General features: G+C 32.1%; 1 long non-coding RNA gene across 2 annotated transcripts; it reads right to left on the bottom strand.

Moving 5' to 3' along the window:
- Window positions 1–317: 317 nt before the first annotated feature.
- On the bottom strand, window positions 318–9666 carry LOC114412370. 2 transcript variants are annotated; one of them, XR_003666698.1, is made up of 11 exons: window positions 9138–9666; window positions 8831–8929; window positions 8191–8295; window positions 7998–8098; window positions 7000–7145; window positions 6694–6788; window positions 4291–4528; window positions 3798–3895; window positions 3376–3444; window positions 1141–1271; window positions 318–902 (listed from the first exon to the last, which is right to left on the bottom strand). It is a non-coding gene; the product is annotated as an uncharacterized LOC114412370 (long non-coding RNA). The 2 variants fall into 2 exon arrangements; XR_003666697.1 differs by having other exon boundaries at window positions 8831–8926.
- Window positions 9667–25072: the final 15406 nt, after the last annotated feature.

Genomic DNA, 25072 nt, shown 5'->3' with positions numbered 1-25072 from the left:
AAATATTGATGTGATGTTAAAGTGCATGATTGTGGTTTACTAAATGTAAAAATACACATATTTGAGCCAATAATAGAAAAATCACAAACTACGTGTAAGACTAAAACCTGTCCCTGTAGGAGTGGAAAGCCTTGAAAGTGCAAAAGAATGTGATTACAAAACCCATTTAATCTTGACATCTACATAGCTAATAGAAATGATAGTAGAATGGAAGAATTTAAAAACGAAATCATAATAGAAAGAAGAAAAGTATAAACATATTTTTTCCCATGAATACTTCAATTATAATGCAGACCAACCTTTAAACAAGAGAAACATTAAAGCATCAAATTGGTTTTCAGCCTTGATGATAAATTTTATTTTCATCTCATTTCCAGATCCCAAAGAAATAAGATAAACCGGGGTGTACAGTCATTCTCATTTTTAAGACCAATATAATTTTTTCTTTTAAAGTCATTCTCAATTAGCAAAACACTCCAGGTTGTCCTTGATGGTAAAAAAAAATGAAAAAGTTAACAAGTAATCTATCATGAGGGAGCAGCACTTAGAACAGAAAACTTGAAAGGAAGGATAGACGAAAAGAGGATGTAGATAGTGATCGCAGTAAATCATGAAAGGATAGGCTTTTGAAAATTATACAACCTTTATGATGACCTGCTGATCGAGCCACTTTAATCGATCCTGCAAGTAGAGAACAACACCCTCAGGCTCGGATCCACCTAACTTGCTACTTCCAGACTCATTAACATCTACAACATCTGCAGCAGAACCGGATGGCTGACTATCCATTTCTGTTGTCCAACTGCCCACATTACATGATGCTTTTACTTGGTTCTTACCTCTCCAGATAAGCAGTGCCAAATCAAATTAACATGACAGACTAACCATTGATATTCATCCACCTAAAAGAAACATTACATTATATACTTACTTGTTAGGTGACTTTTGGACTTTGTAATTTAAAAAAGAGTTCCCCTTGTAGTGGTCATTCATCACCATTGAAAACTCAAATTCACCTCCACCTTAGGGGGCAGAGGAGGGTATTATAGATATGCAATAAAGAACAGCTAAGCTCTAACCAAAAGCTAAAGCAAACAAGGCAACAAATAGTAGCAAAAGTTCAAAACACGATCACCATACCATCTGGCCTTGTTTGGCACTTTTCTTTATCTCCAAAATCAGTTTCTTCTCTTGTGACTGCAAATCTTGTCTCTCTCATTCTATTTCTCTAACTGATTTGTCCAGCATTCTCTTATTTTCCCGCAAAAGTTCTGAAAGCCACAGCTTTATTACAATCACGTACAATGATATCAACAAAGAGTGCATCAGTATATGAACATTACATTGAATACCATCATGTCAACCTAAAAGTGTACACAATGAAGGCTATGTAAAGGTGTTCATCATTTGCATAAAATGGGCAATATGCCATATAGAAAATAGCTTAGTAAAATTCTGATTGTGACAGATACAAAAATTACAACACAACTCCTCAACGTGTTACTTTTCATGCTGTCAAAAATACATTGTACTCACACATGAATAAAATTGACGAGTAACTTGAGCAAACTTGATATTATGCCGAAGAAAATGTTAAAATATTAGATGCAAACTTTAATGACATAAGTAAAATTTAAGCAACAGAATCAAAAGAAAAAACACGAAAAAATTAGAATTTTTTATTTTATTTTTCTGAATGAATGTAATGAAATAGTTGAATTATAGGAGGAAACAAAAGAACCTGCGGGAGTTTTCCTCTTTCCAAAGATGAAACTCATGATGCCTTAATAAAAAGAATCAAAAGATGAAACTCAAAGCACGCGAGAAGACGCAAATTGAAATCCGTGTACCTTGAAAATCGAGAGGAGGCAGCGATAGGATTTGAGAATGTGGTGTTGGTGGGGGTGGGGGTGGGGGTGGTGCTGGTGCTGTCACACTTGTCCTCACCACCCCATTGGCCTGAATAAGAGGAAGAAGAAGAAGAAGAAGAAGAATGTTTGTGCTTTCGGTAAGTGTTGTTAAGATTCTTGGGTTTTGGCTTTGGGTGGAATATGCGACACAGGTTTGGTCTTCTGCAGGTGCCGCAGCCTAGTTTCACGAACACGGTGTTCAGAAGAAGCTTCTTTCTGGAGCCAGACATTGCTATGGTGTCTGTGTTTCCGTGAGTACTTGCTAACATGAAAAAGAAAGAAAGGGAACAGATGGAACAATGAGCTTAGTGTGGCTTTTTTATTTATGGGGATGGCTTGCTAAATGCTAGGAATGTGAGGAAGAGGGTCTTATTGGAAAAGTATGGATGGGCATCCAACATCCAATGAGTCATTATACACATTGTAATAGATAAACAAGAATAAAATATATTATAGATATTATGATGTGATATAATAATAATAAAAAAATTATGAGTATTTGATTAAGTGTTTAAAAAGTGATACTTATGTATCGTGCTTGGTCTTATTAATTAGGTTAGCATGTGACTTAGACTTAAGAGGTCCCTACAATATGAAGGTTTAATTTATCTCTTTTTAATACTATTTTCTTTAATTGGAACATTCTCATTTCATTATATGAAAGAGGATTGATTGGCAATCCAAAATATCGTTACGTTGGAATGAAAGAGATTAGAAAGTTTTGAAGGAAGAGATTACTTTACAAATGATCACTTTTTGATTTTTGGCTTGATTTTGACTTTATATAAACTCTAATATATCATCCTTATTTATAGTAATAATTTTTCCTAAACAAATGGTTAGAATTTTGCCAACTATCACTTAATCCAATGGCTACAAATAATTCTTTAATTTTCCTTATAAATACAAACTTACTTACTCATTCTAAAATATTTTATAAGTTACTTTAGGATTATCTTCTACAATAGATCTCTCTATAGAACATTCTTTTAGAATCTTATCTTAACATGTCTTTTAGAATCTTTTAGAACTTGAACTTTTTGATAAAAACCCCAAATCAAGTTTATATTTCAGTATGCTCAAGGTTTAATTTGGCCAATTTTTTTCTTGACATAAAAATTTAGGGAGTAACATGGTGCTTTAATTCAAGGGGGAAAAACTTCCAAATTCAAACAATATTTATAAAAGAACTTATATTATCCTCCTTCTACTCTATTCATCACAATCAATAACCAGACTTTCGCTTAATATATCAGTGAAAAAATTAAAAGGAAACTTTTATTATTTAACTTTCTTTAACAGATCCAGAGAATTGTCTGAAGAAGCTAACCTGATTCGAGCAGAGTACAAAAGCATGAGGAACTTTGAAATTAATTTACGTGTCACTTGCAAACTAAAATCTCGAAATTCAGAATTTAGCTAAAGGCTAATTAAGAGATTTTTTTCCTAATAAATATGTCCTTACCATCCATAAGGAAATTGATGACTGACTCCCCAAATGTTGTGTCCTTTGCAAGCCTGAACCTCTTAGGAACTGCAATACGGAGATGGCCAAGGACGGAGTTAGATACAAAAACATCAATAAAATAACGATTTTCTTAGCATGTGTTTTAAATAGACATAATAATTTGTGGACATTAAAAATTGGTCGTAGTAGTTTTGTTTTTTGGTACAAGAGTTATGAAATACTATGATATTATTGTTGCATTATAACTGCTAGAATTTTTTAAAATAAAAAAACTAAATTATACACTAACAAATTCCAGAAAAAGGAATATCCTCAACCATCATGTCAAGTAACTCAGCAACATCTTGTACTCTATAAGCCATGAAATATTCAATTTAAGAACTCCAATGGAAGGTTTCACAGCTATTTAAAAATCTAACCTGTCATCAGAACTTGACAATGTCATATCAGAGCCACTGGATGTCCTATAATTAGAACTCAATTCAGCTCTATTGATGATTGCTTTGGAAGAGACATCCTGTGAAACAACAAAAGAAATGGATGAATGATGTACTTAGAAACTAGAAAGTACATAAATATCCTATCATTGGATTTCAGAGACACTCTTTATATACGAGAGGATGTCTTGGCTTTGATCTTCTGCCCCTTTGAGATCTTGAAAGTTATTTACAATTAGTCATAAATATCTTCTAACTAAATCCAGTGATTAAATACGAGTAAATTGTTAGTTGTGCAAGTGTCTTTTACAGTTGATTGAAGATAAATTGGTGTATATATGTCTAATTAAGGAGTAGGAAATAATATTATTGAATTATTTACATGAATTATGGAGCAGCTAGTTACCTAGTTTTTTCAAATAAAAATAAAAATAAATAACACTATGGCAGAGAGAGTGACAAGTATGTAGCATACCACTAAAGGAGGTATATCTTCTCCATCTTTAAACTTCGACTGATGCTCAGTAATCTGCTGTTCACACCAGAGAAAGACAGGTACATAGTAATGATAAATCCTAGCCTTTTGAGGCTCTGTAAGGAACAATTCATTAAGCTGAAACAGTCTGCATAGGTACCAGCCATATAACAACCCATTCCTGTACTCATGCCAGAAACAAAGGAACTGTTCTGCAGCATCCTTGAACTTCCACTAACTGCAGGAAGGAAGTGTTGCAATTGCAAATTAAAGATTTAAATAACAGCAGCATAAAAAAAATGTAGCTGATGAAGATGAAAATACATCTCCTAATAAAGTTCATTTCATTTTTCATGCTCCTATTTTCGACTAAAAGATCAAAGATGACAAGTTACTATTTAGTTAGTTGAAGCTTTAACAACAAGGTCTAGTAATCAATCAGCTTGGATGAATTTGAATTGAAACAATTTTCAATTCAAATGCCCTTTAGTAAACATAGAGTATGATGTATGATACTATTACTACCCATTTATGCTTGCTGAAAATTAGAGTTAAAACTCATTAAAGCCTACTCATTAAAACTCATTAAAAAAGGACTCAAAATAATTGGGCTCACTCACTCCACTACTCATTCCATTTCTCTGGGAAAACTCATGAAAACAACCAAGCTTGGAATTTTAACCCTCCAGCATAACCAAACGTGATCCTCACAGACACCCACATGCACGAATGCAAGAGAAACTCTTGTTTTTCTCTTTGGGGAAAGCAAAGGAAACAAAATGAGCAAAAACGGGTGTCTCAAAGGTGAGAGTACGTGCACACACACCTTCATCGCTGAGAGGTGAAGCAAATGAAGAGACTAATAGCACAAGCACCGTTGCCACAACAAGCAGCAGAAGGTGCCTTCTCATATATAAATAAATAATTAAATTAATATTATTTAATTGATTTTTATTTGATATATAATAATAATAATTATTATAATTTCACGTTACAGTAGGAATACTTGCACATTTGATAAGAGAAAATAATCATTTGATCCAATGATTTCAAAATTCATTTGGATTTTTATTTTATTTTAGTCTTATACTTTTTTATTTTTGCAAAAAGTATTGAATTAATTGTAACATATATAAAAAAATTAAAAAAAAAAATTAAAATAACAGATATCCTATTTATAAGTCATTATATAGAACATATGCACTTTGACTCAAAAAAACATGATTGCATTTTTAGCTTTTAAATAAGTCTATACTTTTGGTAGTTTTGCTTCTGAGAAGAAATGTAAGATCAAAGAAGGTAAAACAAAAATTAGAAATAAAATAAAAAAGTTTAACGGATATATAAAAGGAAACATATTTTTTTATGATATATTAACATAATAGAATTAAGTGAAAATAGTTATTAAATGTGAAAAACATTAATTTTGGAAACACATTTTTGTATGATGTATTAACAGAATAGAATTAAGTGAAAAATAGTTATTAAATGTGAAAAACATTAATTTTGGAAATAACTGCATAGAAAAATAACAATTGCATAGCAAAATAACCACCAAAAAAGTAGAAAACAAATTATAGCATCCAGAGAAAACGAATTATAATCCATAGGCTTAAAAAAACCTTTTCTTAAAGTAAAATATAATTTTTTTTACGTGAAGTATTTAAAGTTTTTTATTTTAGTTCATACTTTTAAGTAACAATATTAATTAATGTAGTAATAATATTGATAATTTATTAACTTGTTATGTCATAAAAAAATTGACAAATAATCATGTATAATTTTTTAATAAATTATATTTTTAAATTTTTTGTCAAATAAATTAATGTTATCAATTCAATAGATGGCTGTCCAATCAAATTATATTTTTTTAAATATGGCTTATTAAAATAAATTACGGGTGATTTTTTTATGACATGATAAGTTAATATGCTCCTAGCTCATCCTCATTGGTTTGATGTTTATTCTACTGACCTGTTTCAAATATTGTTTGCAAGTATCCTAAGTAAAATTGTTATCCCTAACCATTTTTTCATCTATCAATTCCACTAAAAACTTACGTGACATTGAAAAATCAATTTTTTTATAAAAAAAAAATCTGACATAACACTAAAAAACTCTTGTCAAACTAGAGTTTTCCTACATATTCTTAATATATTATAACATATCTAAAATAACAAGACCAGACAACATTGAAGCGTCAAAATATTCAAAATTTACAAATGCATCAATAGATTAAAACTATCAGGTAAGACTGGTCAATTTTAGACTGGTCAATTTTAGACACTCAAACTTCAAAATTTCCAAAGAGAAACAATTGCTGAACAGAGAATTTAAGACATTATCATAACAGATATGAGATGGATACAAACCAACAAACATTTATTGGAGAGTCAACCATACCTTAAATTAAGAAAGCATAGGTTGAGACAAGTGACATCAACCTCTTTCAAATTTGCCGAGAGCGAAAGGTTTAGATGCATCTGTAGTATGTGCAACTGAATCACACAACACACATGTTTAGATGTATCCCCTGTCTAAATTTAACATTTAGATGCATATTCAAAATTCATGAGACACACATGTTTTGGCTTATTTGTACATTAAAGGGCAGTTATAAAGAATATAAAAACATTAAAGGGTGGGCAAACTCATTTGGAGAAAATAAACCTTAAAAAGAGACAAAAAGAATTGTGCACTTATACTTACATCAAAGAGTATTGCATGCTAGGAGGTATTTTGTCGAGCATTTTTTTGTTACTTAGAAGTTACTTTTACATCAGAACTCCTTTTATTTCCTTTTCCCAAACACATGTTGACATTGGGATAAATAAGCCAAACAGGCTGAAAGGCATCTGCGAGGCAAAGATTAAAAAAAAAAAAAAAGAATTACCCGCTCAGAAGTTCAGCATAGAAATTAATAGATTATTAAATCTTCTATAAATAATTCAAATTGTACACATAACTAGTATAACATTTTACAAATTTTAAAATTGATTTTTTTTAGTGTTGAACTTAAAAATAGAAAAAAAAACTAATATCTAGTGGTAAACTCTAGAGCATTGCATAATAATTTCATTACAAAATCCTTAGAATAATCTGCTGAAGCAAACATTAAGCAGTGAAGCATGTGAATTATGAATAACATGGATTTTTATAAAGCTCCTTCAAATATTAAGCGTTAATTTTGTTGCAATATCACCTAGTACCGAATCAGCCAAATATTATCCTGGAATTGTTTCCTCCATCACTTCCACTTTCAAGTCTGATCCACTAAGAATGCCATGAGCATCCGGAACCTTTGCTCTACCATCTTGTAGAAGACTAGACCATGAACAGCTAAGTGCTTGCTGAGCATGGACAAAAAATGGGTGTAGAAGCTTTTCCAGCCAAATCTCCCACATATCCAAAGGACAATTTTTAACCAAAGGAATCAAAGTGGAATGAACAAGCTGTCTTAGAAACATAATTTAGTAAAAAATGGGTGTAGAAGCTTTTCCAGCCAAAAGGATTTAGTAAAAAAATTGAAATGTGCATAAAGAACAATAAAGATGTCATAGATACAGAATTATCTTTTTACAAGGAACTTTATTTTGTCTTTTCTAGAGATTTGGTGCAAAAACAATATTGAAGGGGAAGACCAATCATATTTGGACAGCAGATAATAAATTATAAATGAAAAATAGAAATAAGATATGCACACTTACCCACTGTCTCTGATGCCTTTAAACCAATTTCGAATATCTGATTCATTGGGTTCAGCGTATCCTTCTTTATTCATGTCAATCTTAGATCCATCTGTGACACCCTTTATAGCAATAACAAGAAAAGGTTACTTACAAATATCAACAGAGTATTAAACAAAAATTAACAGAATTATCTCTTTTGTTTGATCCTTACCCAGCAGAAGAAAGACATAACAAGAAATGCTTCGCCTAAAAGATTATGCTCTCCCTGAAGCAAACGACCCTCCCTTTGCAAACATCCCATTGTATCAGCAATACCCTACATATAAAATTGATAAATTAAATAAACACTATCTCCTTCCAAACTACTTTCTAGGCAGTGGGGCAAATTTTCTCTAGAGCATATAATGAAGTGTCCAATACACATAACAAATTCCAGGTTTGTTGGTTTACCTTAAAATACTTTTCATCTGTCAAAGGGGTAGAAAATTAATTCAAAGAAGCAAAATGCTTAAGATGCAAAGAAGAAATTGATATGCATCATAAAACAATTGAAGACATATCTCTGCAAACATGACTCAGATCAACCACTTATTCTATAACAAGAAGATTCAGGAAGCCAAATAAAATTGAATAGACTAATTTTAACCAACTAGATACAATAGGTTGTCAGTCAGGAAGCCAAATAAAATTGAAATTTTTTTATAAGCAAAGTAATTTATGGATATAAGAATGCTTGCAATGAGAACAAGAGATGCCCAAAACAATACTCAATACAAAAAATGATGTTGCATAATATAAAGCTCAACAACAAGCTAGCCTAAAACAAAACTTCAAGTATATGGAATACCTACATGTGGAAGTTCCCAATCATCAATATCATCATCAGCAACATCCTTTTTCTTCTTTTCAGAATCGTGTTTATTCTGTCCCCAAGCTCTTGATTGTGGCTTCTTGACATGACATCAATCAGAAAAATTAAATAAAACTAAATAAATATGGGAAATATAAACTTGGCTGCATCATTGAAAAAGAAAGGAAGAAAAAAATATCGTAGGTCCGAACCCTCTTCCCACAGAAACAGAAATATCAAACTAATTTGTCAATAAAAAAAATATAAATTTGTTTTTTATTTTTATAGGGAAAGGAAAGTAAAGCAACCTCTTTTGGTTCCTTCTAGAAGCTTTGCGGGCCTTCCTCTTGATCTTGTCGTCTTTGTTCTCAGAGAACCTTCTGCGTTTGCACTCCTGAAGCACACCGGCTTTGAGGACCTCCTTCTTAAAGGGGTTGATGATTCTGTCCTCGGGCTCGTCCTCGCCCACCACGATCTACACATTGAAGTGAAGAATGTTGGAAAGGGAGAGTGCAGTGTATAATATACTCTTAACTGGGGAATCATTATCGATTCCAATTGCACGCGCAGATGCAGATGCTGATGTTGTCACGGCAACCGCTCAAGACCGCTACCTCCCTGTCTCCTTCAACCAGGCCATCAGCGCAACGATGTCGTTCTTCACCGCAATTTTTGCGTTTTTGATCACATGCAAGAAGGAGACTGGGGTGGTGTTCGGTATCGTTGTGGCGGGCAACAGTGAAGAGGAGAAGACATCACCACCTCTCTCTCTCTCTCTCTCTCTCTCTGGCGCGATGGAGACGATGGAGGCCTTGGTAGGGACGTTAGGGTTGCTGCTGGCTGCATTTGCAAATAAATAAAACCAAAATAAATAAAATAATTAAAGATTCAATCAAAGGCGATTTTTTTAAAAATCGTAGTAGGTAAGTAGACTAACAAGGACGGTCTTTATAAAACCGCCTTCGTAACGTTAATATCGAAGGCGGTTTTACAAAACCGTAGTAGCTGGGTTAAAAAAGTTTGATTTATTTTCAAAAATGTCATCGTATGATTTACTACATCGATTTTTTATAACCGATGTAGATATGACGACGTGAAAATATATTTTTCTAGTAGTGAATATTTCATGGAACCACATTTTTCGAGAAGCCAATCAAGAGGTAGATGGCTTAGCTAAATATATGCTCTAGATGTTGATACTGTGTACCATGTTTTCGATTTTGCTCCTAGTTTTATTCTTCATGATTTAAGAGTTGACTCAGCTCATATTTTATTTTCTAGAGGTTTTTAGTCATTTGATTGTACTCCACCAATAAAAACTTCCAACACATTTTATTCATGAAATTAATCTTCATAAGATTCTAACACCTTATTTTCAATTCTTATATCAAATTCGATATCTAAACAAAATATTTCCTTTTTCTAAAAAGAATAAAAATTTAAAGTCTCAATTTTTCATATGCTTAATTGCACATTTTATTATCAAATTTTTATTATTTTATGAATTTTACCATTCAAGTTTATTGTGAATTTTATCATTTAAGTTTTTAATTATTGCATATTTTACCATCATGTTGATAATAAAATGATGTTGTTTTGCAAAAATTGGTAACTTGTTTTAGTGACACGTCAACATCGATAAAATGCAGAAAATTGAAAAATTAAGTGGTAAAATTCAAAAAATAAAATAAAATAAAAGAACTTGGGCACTAAAATTGTAAAATAATAAAAGTTTGATGGTAAAATATATTTTGTCACTAGAACTCAAATTTTAAAAATTTTGGAGAATCAAATTTATCTCTAAAAAGGATAAGTATGTCATATATCTTATCCATTAGGGTAAATCTAAGTTACAACAAGGTAATGATAAAGAAATGGCCACATCTAAAACTTCATTAAAAAAAAATAAGAATGATACACTTAGTGACATAGATGCATCAACATGAAAGCCTAAATGTTTGTATATAGTATAAAAGTCTTGGATATGAAGTAGACTCACTTGTCAACTCGAATAAATGTCAAGAGAAAATGTGTAAATCTTATAAATCAATTGTCACATTGCAATAAAGTTTGAGAATTTCACATTAATTATAAGAAATTACATAAAATGAACTTCATTTGAAAACTTCAATAATGCAATTAGGTGACTTACATTTTCAAGGATGTTCTTTTAGAAGTCTTGATGAATTGAATGCATCATATAATTATATTTTAATTTTTTTTACCAAAATCAATTAAAAATCATTAATTATTAAAATTTTAATTTATAATTAAATTAATAACTCTATTAATCATAATTATTAGTTAATAATTTAACAAATGAACTAAAATCATTAATTTGTAAAACTACGGGAACAAAATGTTAATAATTAAAAACTAGGGGAACCAAAATTATGGATTTGGAAAATTAAGGAAACCAAGATTTCAATTTAGCCTAATTTTTCATAGTTACTCCCCCATCATCCAATTATGGCACCATCTATGCTTATGATAGTGATGGTAGCTGTAAAGATAAAAATTACAAGAAATAGAATTGAATTGTAATTTCAAAACATGTTGCAAACTTTTTTCGTATAATACTTTATCGTTTGTGGAAGCAGATTTTATAGAGAAACTTGAGAAAATAGAGTAGACAATATTTTCAACACTTTATTGTTTTATCAAAAAAATTTGTAAAATGATTTTTGTTTTAACTTCACAATCCAGTGTTAGATATAAATAGGTAAATGTAAGAAAGAAACACAAAGATACATGGCTAGTTTGTTTAAACTAAAAATAAATAATTTTAAAATAAGTATTTTTTAAAAAAAAATGCTTATCTAATAAGCAAATAGGATTTGCTTCTCAAAATACGCAGAAAACTATATTTTTAAAAGGAGAAACATATTAAACAAGCACACTAAAACAACAAAGTTGCTTATTTTTATTAGATTTAAATATGTTTTTATCTCTAATAAACACCCAATTTTTGTGTTTGTTCCCTAATAAATTTTTGTTTTGCGTTGAGTCCTTAATAAAATAACACTTTTATTTTTTATCCTTGATATTTTATTTTAGTCCCTGATAAATTAGAATATTTTGTGTTTGTTTCCTAATAAATTAGCAAATTTTGTTTTAGTCTGGATTAATAACATATGCGAAATATTTATCATGAAGCAAACACAAAATTTTCTAATTTATCAAAGGCTAAAAATAAGTGTCAAGGACAAAAAACAATTGTTGTTTAATTGGTGACTCATGATAAAACAAAAATTTATTAGGGAGAAAATGCAAAAATTGGATATTTGTTAAGTATAAAAAACATATATAAGAATTTTTATTAAAATAAGCGTTTTTTTTTTAACAAATAAGTTTAAACAAACTGACCCTTATATTAGTTCATCTCAATCATCGAGACTACATTGAGTTCTTGGAAATCCACCAAGTTACACTATCTTTCACAATTAAATATACAAGTTTTCTTTTTACAAGTTACTCTCAATTTAACCCAAGTAGTATTCTTTGATACAAAGCAACTTCTGGCTCTTACAAATCTACATATTTGTTTAAGGTTCATGTCTATACCGACTATGTTATCGTCTTACATACATGTATAGAAACGAAGTTCACGGTCTAACTTTTAGGATTTACAAGGTGCTTTGAGAGTTTTTCAAACACTTAGAAAAACCATTACAAGAGTTTGAATACTTGAGAATGAATGCTCTTCCAGGTTCGTAACTTCAGCACTTCAAAACTTCAAGTATGTATATACTTGTTGAGAAAGTAATTGTTGTATCTAAACAACGTTCTTTCGTGTGTTGGCGAAGGAGTTTGTTGGGGCATTAAATACAACTTTAAATTAAATGTTTGTCACCAACTTGTCAATTATTTGGACAAAGTACTCTACTTAATTTTCTTGGGGAGCTCTTCAAATCTTCTTAATCAGAGGTCAAATTGCTTTTCTACAACAGTACATTACAACTTGCTTTTACCTTTTGATGGAGTATGTAACTTTTATCATTTGACTTCTCTCTTTCTCTTTATATGTTTTTTTTACAAATCCTATGAAGAATTAAAACATTCACTATACAAAGGATCAAAGGACATAGCATTAAACTGGTCATAAATACTATAGGGTTTATATGTTATTGTGTGATTCATCTAAATGTAACAAATTATAATACATATAAAAATTTAGTAAAATATAATGAAAAATAATTGTAACGAAAATAATAATAGATAAGAATAAGGTACCAAAAAATGAATATATTATACATCACTACAAAACAATTGACAATTTGTGGCACTTAAAAAAGTCATTTTTTGATGACTAAAAGCTGCCACAAAATGTATTTCTGATGGTGAGGATCAACTATCAGGAGTACCAATGTCAGAAACAATTAGTGGCGGTTTTTAGATGAACGCTGGTAAATTCGTTAGAAAATTTGTGGCGGTTGAAAACAGCCACAAAGTTCGTTTTTGCTTTTTTATTTTCACACTTTTTTTTTTGCGGTTGTAAAACCACCACAAAGTGCATTTTTTCGCCAAAAAAATATTTTTTTTATAAAAAAACTCATACTAATGTTTCTCTAGTTTTAATCATTTCCATTAGTTCAATAATTATTTCCATTCATATTTGATTAAGTATAAAGAATGAGATAATGTATTAAATTTCTATTCTGTCAAATTTCAATACTATCATAATTTGTAATTATTAATATTATCTTGTTGTATAATTTTTCTTTCTTATTTATTCCTATTCACACCACAATCTTCAAAATGATTCATTTCATCCTATAATTATACTTTGCACCAATAAGTCAATTACATCTTTGATAGAATTAGAATTGCAATTAAGAATATCAAACATAATTTCAAGATGCATAAAACTTCAGTATAATAACAAGCTCCAAGTTCAAACAATGTGCATGCTTAATGTGTTCAAGTAAGGAAATCAAATTAGTCAAACCATTGAAAGTTTGAAACATAAATTACATCCAAAACAGTATATATCAAAAGGAATTAAGCAACATATGTCAAGTTGCATGAAAATTACTATCTAATGATGATCCTCCTCTTGGTGTTGGCCCATCTTGTCCACTTCCTTCATCCTATGAAAAACCATATCTTGTCAAGTGTTAATGATATATGAAATTTAACACAATAATAGGACTTTAGAGAACTATGAAAATGCAATTCTTGTAAGAAAGAAACACAATGTTCCACCAAGAGTCCTTTATTAATCCTACAAGTAAATATATAGTATCTTAGTTATTTGTTCCTTTAGAAATTCTACATATGTTCTTGAGCATTTGGAATTTTTTTATCAAGCTAATTTCAACTAAATCATTCTCCAATGGGAACTAAGTTCAAATTAACGAATGAATATTGTACCTAAAATGAATTAGGTAGTGATTAATGTAATAGGAACTGATTTTACTATGGATTAATAGAGAAAATACTCAAAGAACAAAGATCAGTCATCTGATTACAATCTTAATATGCACTATGCACAAAGTATAGACATTGAGAATGAATATAAACATTATGATATATCTCATCACAATAGTAAAGATAATGAAGCATCCTTAGAACTGCATTAAACAAATCCAAGATTTAGAAAAGCTCTCTAACCTACTTTAAATTTTTAGCTTTACAGTTGCAGCCTTAGTATGATCAAATCATTTGAAAGAGCAGCAACTAACAAGGCAAGTGCAATAATTATACTACCAACAAAAAGAGATCGGTAAGAGTTGATCGTCATAGCTTGTTACTGTCAAGTGGTTATAGTCAACTATTGATCACTTACTCAACAAATACTAGTCATTATAATAAACATGAAGAAAAGGGTATTATTTCTTTCTTTAATAAAAGAAGAGGTAGGAAAATAAAACTAAAAAGTGTAAACAAATATTTTTATGAATGGGAATGTTGACAATAGTTAGGGATTTAAAATTCTAATATAAATAATAATTTAAAACTCACAATATAAAATCATACATTGAGATGACAGCATGATAAGATTTTTTATTTTTATAATAGTTAATTTAAAATGACATGTAGGGATAATAAAGTTAATCCAAAAAGAAACCTTTCACATTTCATTGCACCATATATGTCAAAATGGCCCGCATAGAGCACTTAATTATCATCTTAGTTTTTGATCTTGAAGGACATCTCAATGTCATTTCCTACTAATTATGAGTTTCACAGTGTGCGAAAAGAGTGACTACTTTTCACTCACTTGGACAAGAGAGAAAAAACTGGCTCTGATTGCTCCACGCTTTGCTATCACATTTGATTGCTTGGAATCAGGTGTTAGGAAGATTGAAAGTTTAACCCCACACCATTGGCAATCATATGAATCAGTTAATTAGGACTCAATAAGTAGCATTAATTAGTGGTTCAAGACCCTGAAACTGAATGATATACGATTTGTTATTTAGGCTAATTAACTAGCCATGTAAAGGACAACCTCATCTATAGCAGGAAATCTGCTCCTTAATTTCTAGTAACAACTTATTTATTATTCCTCTGGCCATGAACTGCAAACCTATTACAAAGTATAAATAGTTATAATTATTTAGCCCTGAAAATCTTGATGTGTGCATGTAATAGTGTTTGTAATTGGTTATCGAAGAAAGCAATAACCAGCTTAGAAGAAGTATTGTTGATAAATAATTATGTCTTTTAGATGTGCAGTTAAAGATTCAATTTTCAGCTTAGAAGAGATATGGTTGATAAATAATTATTTCTTGTCGTGTTTTGTATGATTGACCCAAGATACTTAAACCACGTGACTCGTGGTAAGGTATGGTTTCTATTTTTCACCTTTTCCACAACTAGAAAATATGACATACCTAATATATTTGTGAGTGAATTGCTTTAATTGTTGATATTTTTATTCTAGTTTAATTTTTTACTATTGTTAGTGATTAAGTGGTGATTTTTTTTAGTTAATTAGGGAGAGATATAGAGAAGTGGAGACTATATTATCTAAAACAGATTAGCAAAAAAAAAAATTCCATATGCAAAAGACATGAGATAACACAAGAGTGTAATTGGGAATTGGGAAGTGGAGACTCTTAAAGGTTGAACAAACCAGTGCCGAGTGGACTAGTTAGAATCAAAAAAAGAGATGTTAGCAGTAAAAATTTATGACATTCAAGATGTGCTTAAGAAAAGTAGAGTGACTGAACATAAAATCTAGGGAGTGAATTCTTATTTACCTATTATTTATTATCAGCATGCTTGTATTCACTATTAATTTTAATACATAGTTAGGAAGTTGGTTACTCTGATTAGCTTTATAAGCTCGATTGTACCCTTGTAAAATGATCTTTCTCATTTTAATACAATTCTATTTTTAAGTTCTGTGATTTTTCTCTAATTGTCTCTTCTCTCTTGAGCTCAATCATGTTTACTAAATACTAAAAGTATAAAATAACATAAAATTAATACAAGAAAATTTGACAATCAGCAGCAACATAGTATATCATTGGAAAAAGAGTGAATTAGCACTTACAAAATTTGCAAAGGTGATAGGTTTACAAGATATTGAGGAAATGTGTCATTGATATTGCAACTCCTTAATAATATGTGAATTATGAAGAAATAACATATTATCGATATCTCATCATTTAGATTTTGTATTTCTCAAATCGGTACCAATAGCGAGGCGCTGATTCCCAAGGAGAAAAACTAGAATAAAAATATCAACAATTAAAGCAATTCACTCACAACAATTTCAAGTATGTCACAATTAAAGCAATTTATATGATTAATATTTAAAAGTTAAAACATACAAGTTTTCCAAAATAGGATATTCTGGAAATTGACATATTTAATTATATAAAACAATGTGTATTTCAAAATAAAGAGTAAAAAATGAATTCCGAGTCTCTTAATTGCTCCGTTATTCCTACCATAGAAATGCGTATTTCTTTTTCTGCTAAATGTTAGCATGTGTGTTATATGTTTACACCATATCTAATCTAATTGATAAGTGTGGTATAAACTTCAAATTCTACAATCCTCATAAATTTCCTTCCGCCGTTGTACAATTTCTTGTGTAACCATACAAAGACCACAACATCATTTATGATAATGATAATAATTTATGATAAAAAATAGCAACAACATGCAAATTACTAATTAAGATGAACAGTGTAAAAACCATAATGTTCAATATGATTAGGACCCCAAACATCATAATGTAGAGTAGGAAAGGATGACAACTCTATTTATTGATATTGCCATGAAAGCATATCTTAACATAACGGAGATAAGGGACTATGCAATAGAACACGATGAAACAAAATAGAGTTGCATGAACCCTACTAGATCCACAAGATAGTTGTGTGAACACTTTCAGATCCGCAAGAAAAAGTGTCAGATCAACGATTACAGGTGTGCAAGAAAGAGAATATGAGCGTTTTGGACACATAAATATATCAGAGTTTGTAAATCACATTGAGAATAGAAAAGAGTGATGAATCCTAAACCAAAATTGCAAGACCCTAGTGAGATTTCACAGGAGATTGAGAATCCACCATGTTTCGGCACTAGGAAGAACTTTAAACCCTAAATGAGAGCTGGAGTTTAGGCGTTGGTGTTTTGGCGTAGCAAAGGGTCTACACTATTGAGTTATAAATTTTTTAAAAAATAATAATATATTGTAAAGTCTGTTGAAATAGAATTAAAAAATTATACAAAAAATTAAAATTGGTGATTGGTAAAGTTATTACTTTATTACTGTTAAGTGACACGCATACGAAAAAAACCGTCAAAAAAACATTGTTTTTTTAGTGTATTTGTGAGCGAGATCAGTGGAACATTATAACTTATAATGCATGGTATGGTAAGTCGGGCACAAACCATAATTTAAAATTATAGTGCACCATAACTATTTCAGATTCAAATACTGCACCATATGTGATTATAAACACCTAAATTGTGATTATACTATCTTTTAAAACTTTTCTAAATTCAAATACACAAATAGTACAACATAATTATTTTAGCCAATTTAAAATTATATAATTATCTTATTTTAGAATAATCTTAATTACCTTAATTATAACATATATATTGATAATATTTAATTTAATTATTTCAAATTTAGAAGATATATAGTTATTCTAATTACCTTAATTATTATATTTATATAATTTAATGAAGTAAAAAATAAAAAAAAATCTCTAAAAAAACTTTCGGCTCATCCTTAATTATTTTTGTCATAATAAAAATAAATATTATAATAAACATAAATATTTCAAATTAAAAGATATAAATGTTCTAATTAGCTTAATTAATATTTATATAATTTTATGAATTAAGAAGTAGAAAAAACATTCTCTATTATATTAAAGATAAACATAAAGATTATTCAAAAGAAAATGCTGAAGAGTGCATATTCATTTGGTACAAAATCATATACTTCCTTAGTCCTATTATAATCATCATCTAAGAAAAAAAAATTATCTTAAATAATTATTACTTTAATTTTTTAAAATAATATTAATTATTTTTTTTACTTATATTCCTTATATATTAAGGATGAATTATAAAATCTAAAAAAAATTAATAATATTATAAGATTAACTTTATAAATTTATTATTATTTATTTATTTATTATTTTTTCTTGATCTAGATAATCTAAGATAATAATTATTTTAAAACCAAGAAAGTATAAGACAATCCACCCTAAATTGCGTCAAATATGTTATGTTTTTAATTTAATATTTATTCAGTAATATTTTAACAAGTGGATTTCGTCCGTATTCGTACCAAATAATATTGTTATATTAAGATCATTTCTAATTAGTTAATAATATAAATTTTTACATTAATGATATATTAAAATTAATTCATAATAGAATTAAAAATAATCTATTTGGATTAAATAATTATTTCTTCAAATTCGATCTGTGCTCATCTAACACACAACAGTACAAGCACTATAATAATGCATGCAGTTAACTTTTTAATTAAACTACATGTTATGACAGGATGTATCTAGTATAATTTGATTTATTAAACATGGTTGTCTGGAGTCAATGACTCAAAGCCAGTACAGGGAATGAGAATCAGTTATTAAATTATTTTATATTAATGTCAATCCATCTAGAAGTGAATTACTATCAAATAGAAAAACGCGCAATTATCGATAATAAAGTATTATAATCCGATCCTTTCTATAGTAATAATAAATAAAAGGATACCTCATTTGAAAATTGTTTTTGGTCTCCATGAATTTGTGTTTCTTAATTATTCTAAAAATTATTTATTACATCTTTCAAATCCAACTACAATAAAATAATACAAATTGAGAAAAAAAAAAAAAAAGAACTGTATACGTTCATATATAACTACCTTTAACTACTATTATCTTTACTTTGAACTCTACAATCCCACTATACATACCTCACTTTCAATTTATCTCTTTGTTCATAATATTTTTTTTTCAACAAAATAAAAAAAATAGAAATAAAAGCAATGGTAGAAATTTAAAAATTTCTATTATTTTTTCTCCACTTTTTTGAAATTTTTTTTCTCTCACTTCTTCTATTCACTCCATACGAAAGTTATCCAATATTATTTTATTTTTTGAATTTTTCATGTTTCAAGATTTATTTAACCACTCACGGAACTATCCACATTTCTTTTTATTCTAAATTACCCACAATTTTGCTAGTAAACGGTTCACAAAAGCAAAAAAGAAAATAAAAATAAACCAACATGTTGTTTTTAACATTGCACACCATTTTCTCTTCTTCTTCCTTCATCTTTCACCTTTGTTACTTGTATTTCTCTTTCTTTTATTGCATTTTCATGTTTTTACTTTCTCTTTATAATTATCTTTTTGGTTGTAATTTGGTTTGCAAATTCATTTTGTTTAGATTCAAAAGGATGAAAATTATAATTGTGTCAATTATAACAATGCATTCAAGGTCCATTTTTTTACTATTGTTTTCATGTTGTTCAGGAGTCACATTGGTGAATGCTAGGAAACAATTCAACACATTTAATACAACCCAAACTTCCATGATCCGTCCATGATCATCTATGATTGCATACCTTGTGTTTCAAGCAAGAAGGAAGTAGCAAAGGAAATAATTTTTTCTATATGTGTAGAACCTGCACTTCAAGCAAGAAGGAAGTAATGACCCATTCTTTTAATTTTTTTTTTTCATCATATATTTTGTTATCTTTTTATTCAATACATCTATTGTTATATCTCTAATCTTTTCTATCATCATCATCATCTATTGTCATATTTCTTTTCTTTTCCTTCATCTAATCAACTTTTTGATTCATTAATTTTCCTCATTAATCAATGTTGTTTTAAAATATATTACTAACTCATAACAATCAAATGTTTTTTTCAATTTGAAAATCTTAGTTTCCTTTATTTTTTTAATTTTAATTTTAATTTCAATTTGAAATCCTTAGTTTACTCTCATTTAAATTTGAAACCAATTTTTTTTGTCACAAAAGAATTCTAATGTTTTTTTATTATTTATCTATTTTTGTTATCGTTTTCTTCTTCATCTAATGTAATACTTTATCTTTTTCTTCATCTATTTTATTTGATCTTATCAACTTTATGGTTTCTCTTCATATTAATCAATGTTTTTAATATATTACTAAATCACAACAATTTAATTTCATTTTCAATTTGAAATCTCTATTTTTTTTTAATTTTTTCATTGTTAATTTTTAATCAACTTTTTTAATTCATAAAAAATTATAATTTATTTTTAATTTTTGTACTTACCAAAATCCAGAGTTGTTCCATGTCAGGGTGGACGTAGCCAATATGGGCTCTAAGATCTCGCATGTCGGACTGAGAGTTCCCTTTGTTAAGAGGACAAGAGGGGGGACTTACAAAACAAAAGCTTGTGACGCTCAAGTAAGTACGTAAGTTAGGAGAGTATGCATGAGTGTGAAAAAGTGAGATGAGACCTGGTACATATAGAGTGGAATGGGAGCTACAGGTCCTTGTTTGTAGGGGCTGTTACGATGGTATAACAGTCCTTGCAGATAATTACTAGCTTGTAGATAATAACTAGTACATAATTATAATTTACATATAATGTGTAACTTGTAGATAATTGAATACCTGCTATGAGATAAAGACATTACAACATATTCAAATAATAAAGTGGTTAGAGATAACCTGTTAGTTTGAGAGCTTGGTTGCTAAGGGCATGGCGTGTGTCTCGGAGTGCCAGGTAGCTTGCCACATGTATTTTGTGGACCCCGAACAGTACATAAGCCCCCTAAGCTCTAGCTGGCTTGTGGCCGAAAAAGGTTGTCTAGTGTTGAGCGTAGTAGTAGCCTTGACAAGTAGGAAGGTCACGAGTTTATCGAACCCCTAAGCATGGACAAGAGTTGTCCAGTGTTGAGAATGGTAACCTCGACAAGTGGAAGAGTTACGGGTCTGTGAGGCTTGTCAAGCCCCCCAGCTTGGACAAGTGTTGTCCGGGTTGCTTCTATCAAGTTGTTCGAGGTGAACATGCTTTTGGTTTTGTTGGCGAAATCAAACGTGTCAAGTGAGGGAAGTCTCTGTATTTGACATTTTTGCCCTTTTTCTGACTGTTGGAGAGTGCATTGAAGACAAACGTTTCATTTTTCTTTCTGCAGTAGGAAAGTATAATTCATGCACGTTGCTCTTGCATATGTGTCACTCATGGAGTGAGCACGTACTGAAGACGCGGTACATGGGTGAGGGAGTTGTGCCGTGGTGCGAAATTTTAGGGCACCATTTCAGCTCCCGCCAGTTACCAAAGAGTCGCGCCTCTACTTTAAATGGAGTGGATGTTTTGATTTGTGACCACCATCGCTTTTCTGCCTTATCTTCCTGAAACTTCCTTGTCTTCATGCTTACGATTTGCGATTCCCTTTCTTCTTTATTTGTCTTCTTCACTTTCAAGGTATTCTTCTTCTACAATGTCTTTCATTTCTGACTCCGCCATGGGCATGGGTGGTAACGACTCTGGGGGTTCGATTCAGCAACCCTTGGTGGACTGAGAGGTCATCCCCATTGGCGATTCCTCCTTGGAGGAGACTCGCCAAAGGGTTTCTGATAGCGAGTCCTCTTCCTTGGAGAGGTTGACGGTCTCACACCGTGTTGGCGCAGCCTTTGACTTCTTCTCTAAACGGGGAACCCGTTCCAGTAACCACGATTCTTCCCCCTTCTATTTCTAGAAAAGCAAGGAGAAGTGGTGGCAGGGACGTTAAGGCTTCCCCCCGAGTGTGGCGTAGCCATAGTGTGTTGGGTCACTATCGTCCCCCCTGCTATTGCTTGCTATGAGTGGGTGAGGGATGATGTTTTGAAATATTAGTCCTCCCTTACCTCTGCGACTAGTGTCACTGCTTTGTAGCACCAAGTGAAATTGGCCAATTCGAAGGATTCCTGCAAGCTAACCATCCAAGCTTATGGGAGTGACAATTTCCCTTTTCTGAAGGCAGCATCGGGCAGTCTACCCTTATTTTTCATGTACAAGTGTCTTTTCGAGGTCTTCGGTCTAGTTCTCCCCCTGACTTCTTTCTAGTGTGCTCTGCTTAAGCACTTAAACATAGCCCCTTCTCAACTCCACCCTAATAGTTGGGCCATGGTAAGAGCCTTTGAGGTCCTATGCCCTTTCTTCAACATCCGACCTAGTGTGTCTATACTTTTTTTCAGATTAAATAGACGGGCAAGATAGGCTAGGTCTCCTTGAACAACATGTCCAAGAAGTTGTTTGAGTTCAACTCAAACGTGTTTCGCCACTTCTAGGACTGTTTCTTCAAGGTCTTGGCTACTAACATTGTAATTGATGGCTTGCCATTGATGTTCAACCGGGACGGGGAGCCCCACTTCTCATTCTACTAATAGTCTGGCACTACCAGGTTCAAGTCTTTCGATGAGGATCTGTTAACCCTTTTGGAGAGGGTCGACAGGGCTATCTTGGAGCAGTTGTCGGCCTCGCTGGATGCGTGGGCCATTTTGTCTTTTCCATCGGCAGGCGATCCCCTCGTTGCCTTGGACGGTAAAATATTTTGCCTCTTCTTCCTCTTTTGTGTCTGAAGTATATATTGTGGCTTGAATTAACACTTGTCGTGTCTTGCTTGTTTTGTAGGTAGAATGGGTGACTTTTCTTAGAGGCCCCTAGTGAAGTAGGTTAGACCTGCTAGTAGGATTGTGCCACCTGTTGTTCCTTCTGTTGTAGAAGGGAGTCAACCCATTGTTGGGATTGACCCTACTAATAAAGTTGTTGAGGTCTCCCCCAACATGCTTTCCTCTGTTTTGGCTAAGAGAAAGCATGATGATGGTGTTGGGGTGTCAGGTTGCAAGAAGTCAAAGGCACCTTCCAGCCTTCAAGCTATGAGGGAAGCTGCCAGGTTGATGCTCAGTTCGGGTTGCCCCTCCAATTTGTAGGGTCCCCCTTGGCTCTGTCGGCCGTTCAGGCTATTGCTCTTATTGTTGCCGCTCATGCTCCTCCTCCTCCTGCTACGTCTACCCAGGAGATTTCTGCTTCTCCTGCTACTGAAGTTAGTGCTCTGGTCGCTTCGGACGATCCTGTTAAGGCTCCTTCATCCACCACTGCCACACCCTTGCTAAGTGCTGGTGTAGCAACCACAAGCGCTCTCGCGATGCCGCCTCCTTCTTCTTCAGCTCCACCAATTCTCCCCTCAGTTGTCTTAGCGTCAGTGTCACCTTCCACCTCTTCTCACCCTAGTGTTTCTTTGGATCACATCTACACTTCTTGAGATGTTGATTTATTGTCGGGTATGGGATAGAAGTCGGAGCGAAAAACCCCAGTTAACTTTGTGTCAACCTTTGATAAGAATATTATTTGATCAGTTGGGGTTCTGAACGCTATAGATTCTGCCAAGGTCTTCCCTCAGCAAAGTTTGGTGATCCTGGAAGAGATTGGGCAAAAGCACCAAGAGGTGTTAAGTAAGGTGGCGTCCGAGGCTAAGGTTGCCAAATGGAGGGCCACAGCTCGTATAGTTTGGAGAGTGGAGCCCCCTAAGGTGGCCAATGCCATCATCGCCTTCGTTAAGGCCGTGAAGTTGAAACATCAGCTATCATCCAAAGTTGGTAGTGTTCTTGCCAAGTTGTTGTGCACTAGATTAGATGGTGACAAGCTGTTCGAGTGCTACAAAGGCTTGTAGAGGAAGAAAAATGAATTGGCTAGCGAGGTGGAGAACACTGTGACTGAGAAGGAGAAGTTTGCCGAGGTGGTTGCTGACTTAGAGGCCCAGTTGAAGGCATCAGAGTCTAGGCTGGAGGAGTTTGAGCTAAGGGTGCACAGGGAGAGGGAGGCCAATAAATAACTTAAAGAGGAACTGCTAATGTACATAAAGGAGGTTGTGGAGCAGCATGAAAAGGGTTTTCATAAGGTCGTTAGGCAAGCTAGGTTCTTTGCCAAGGACCTTGACTTGGGTCTTTTGACCCTTTCAAGGACGTGAAGGAAGGTGTTCTGCTTGACAAGAAAGATATAGCTAGGAGGAGGTCGTCGAGGGCAGGTTGCTGAGGAGCGAGGCGATGTGCTAATGTTTAGGTTGCCTTGTATTTGTTTTTCTTCATTGGATTTTTGGGTCGTAATAGCTATGTAATCATGACAATTATTTTTCTTTTGATAATGCATTTGCTTTCATTCGTTGATGAATTTATTCCTATTTAAATGTCTTGTAGGTTGCCTTTTGTCAATGCAATGCACTGTTACTTGTGGTAGTAAGGATAGGCCACCTTGATAAGTGAGATTTTGGCGGTGTAGGAAGTAGGATCTTGATGTCTTTGTATGAAATAAAAAGCTAGATGACACAAAATCTTCTCAGGTTTTGTTTCAACCTGGTTGAAGCTCTTGTCAATCATCTTGGTGTTGCTTCCTTTCGTCTTGCAGAGCTTTTCCCCTGATGTTTGTGAGTAGTTAAGTTGGCTTTCACCTGATTGAAGCTCTTACTGACCAGTTGGGTGGGAGCTTGCTTTGCCTTGTGGAACCTAGACCATTGGCTATACTTGTCATAGTTCCAAAGGAGTGAGCTTACCAAAAGCATGTCTTAGGTTTTTGTAGGAGTATGTACCAAGGGTGGATCTTGGATTTGACGAGCCTTTGGCGAAGTGAGACTCACCAACAATAGGCCTAGGGTTTGACGAGCCTTTGGAGAAGCCAGACTCACCAAGGATACACCTTAGGTTTAAAGAGCCTTTGGAGAAGCGAGACTCACCAAGGACAAACCTCGAGTTTGACGAGCCTTTCGAGATCCAAG

Source organism: Glycine soja, chromosome 5 (genome assembly GCF_004193775.1).
Source record: "Glycine soja cultivar W05 chromosome 5, ASM419377v2, whole genome shotgun sequence".
Taxonomy (NCBI): Eukaryota; Viridiplantae; Streptophyta; class Magnoliopsida; order Fabales; family Fabaceae; genus Glycine; species Glycine soja.
The sequence above is the reverse complement of the archived record's forward strand: the minus strand, read 5'-3'. Positions and strand labels throughout refer to the sequence as shown.